Source organism: Cervus elaphus, chromosome 18 (assembly GCF_910594005.1).
Source record: "Cervus elaphus chromosome 18, mCerEla1.1, whole genome shotgun sequence".
Taxonomy (NCBI): Eukaryota; Metazoa; Chordata; class Mammalia; order Artiodactyla; family Cervidae; genus Cervus; species Cervus elaphus.
Window position 1 is genome coordinate 55686320 of NC_057832.1, and position 2462 is coordinate 55688781.

Consider the following 2462-nt stretch of genomic DNA (forward strand, 5'->3'; position numbering starts at 1 on the left):
CACAACTAGAGAAAAACCTGTACAGCAACAAAGACCCAGCATAGCCACAACTAAACAAAATAATAAATGTTAAAACATGGTCCTTTCCCATGAGCTACCTTCATCCTGAGCCAAGAGTCCCTACATGTGTGGCTTGAAAGATCTCCAGTATACACAGTGTTCTATTTTTCTATTCTTGTACCAACATGTTTTCTTAGTTACTGTACCTTTATACTAAATCTTGACATCCAGCTGTTCAAGTTCTTCATCTGTATTACTTCAGGAATGCCTTGGCTCAGATTTTGACACTTTATACAAGCTTCACACCTGAACTTCCCTTTTGGAATAAGGATCGTGGGGTTATTAGTCTTTCCTGGGCCATGTGTTCAGAAGTGATTTATCTAAATTCCTAGTTGGTCCTTTCCAAGGAATTTGCTATCCATGGCTTAAATAAAGATCTAGTTTGAGCTCATGCAAGTTCAGTGTTTGGAATCCCCACAGTTGCTAAATTCTACTTCTCAGAGCAGGCTGAAGTATAGAAATTGAATTTGAAATAGCTGGTGAATTTTTAGGACAAGTCATGACCTCTAGAAATGGATAGCTGACAAAGAGGTCATCCTCCTCTGGGGACTGCACCCTGGAGAGAGAATGAGCTCTGAAGTCAGGTTTGAGGGTTCAGTTCTTGGGTATACCAACTACTAGTCATGTGATGTTGGAATGGTTAGTTAATTTACCCATCCTCAATTTGTATGCATGCTAAGTCACTTCAGTCATGTCCAACTCTTGTGATGTTGGAATGGTTAGTTAATTTACCCATCCTCAATTTGTATCCATGCTAAGTCACTTCAGTCATGTCCAACTCTTTGCGACCCTATGGATTGTATGTAGCTTGCCAGCCTGCTCTGTCCATGGGATTCTGCAGGCAAGAATACTGGAGTGGGTTGCCATGCCCTCCTCTAGGGGATCTTCCCGACCCAGGAATCGAACCCACCTGCTGCTCTTGGCAGGCATGTTCTTTACCTCTAGCATCACCTGAGAAGTCCATCCTTGTCAGTAGAATGGGATAATAGTACTACCTACATCATGGGTGTTCGTGAGAGTTACATGAGATAATATATGAAAAGTTCCGGGCATAGAATGAGTGCTTGGTAAATGTTACCCATTCTTCTTCTTTTTTTCCTTTTATTATTTATTTATTTTTAATTGATTGATGATTGGTTTACAACATTGGTTTGATTTCTGTGATATATCAACATGAATTAACCATAGGTGTATATAGGTTGCTTCCTTCTCTCCTACCTCCCGCCATTTCCACCCCTTAGGTTATTACAGAGCTGCAGTTTGAGTTCCTGAGTTGCACAGTGAATTCCCATTGGCCATCTATTTACATCTGATAGTGTGTATACATCCATGCTACTCTCTCCATTCATCTCACCCTCTCCCACTTCTCCCCCAGCCTTGTCCATAAGTCCGTTCTCTATGTCTTCATCTCCATTGCAGCTCTGCAAACAGATTTGTGAGTACCATCCTTCTAGTGTCCATAAATATGTGTTAATATATGATATTTGTTTTTATCTTTATGACTTACTTCACTCTGTATAATGGGCTCTAGGTTCATCCACCTCATTAGAAGTGACTCAAATGCATTCCTTTTTATGACTGAGTAGTATTCCATTGTATATCTGTACCATGACTTCTTTATCCATTCATCTGTCAGTGGACATCTAGGTTGCTTCCATAAAAATATGGAATGTTTCACGAATTTGTCATCCTTGCACAAGGAGCATGCTAATCTTCTCTGTACTGTTCCAATGTTAGTATATGTGCTGCTGAAGTGAGCCTGCCATTATTCTTGAGAAGAATTCCTCTTCCCTCCCATGGCTTTGAGGCCCACCAGGAAGATGGCAGATGGACATTCCTCCTGGATTTCTAGATGCAGAGGGCTTTCCTCTGTGCAGTCAGCAGCAGGGTGGTCTGATATCATCTGCCCCTCAGCAGTACAGAGGGGAAAAATGGTTTATATTCTTGGCTGAAAACTAGGGAACGAAAATGAAAGAGCCCCGTGGAGCAGAGCAGTATGATATCTGTAGGAGACTGGATAGCAGTGAGACAGAGACTGAGAGAGAGAGAAAGCCAGGGAGGAGTGAATGAGTGTGTGTGTGTGTGTGTCTGCATGTATGTGTATATGTTTGTATAATGCCCTAGAGCACATTGGAGGGGGCTGAGGGCCTGGAGGAGAGGAGAGATGTGATCCTGGGCCAGTCCAAAGGCTGGGTCAGGGGATGGTGTGGTGTAGTCCCCCAGAACAGCCCACACGCCTGGGGGCAGCCAGCCTGCCCCTCCCCCAAGGCTTGCCAGAGAAGTGGCTTTGGCTGTCCTGACTTCAGGGCCATTCCCCGAAGGCTACCACTACCTCGGAAGCCCTTCTAGAAACAGGGAGGTAGCTGTATAGGAGGCACAGTCCTAGGTCCAGTACCTGGACA

General features: G+C 43.8%; 1 non-coding gene across 1 annotated transcript; it reads right to left on the reverse strand.

Moving 5' to 3' along the window:
- Nucleotides 1-1718: 1718 nt before the first annotated feature.
- On the reverse strand, nt 1719-1819 carry LOC122674962. The gene has a single exon (XR_006335123.1). It is a non-coding gene; the product is annotated as a U6 spliceosomal RNA (small nuclear RNA).
- Between the last annotated feature and the right edge of the window lie 643 nt (nt 1820-2462).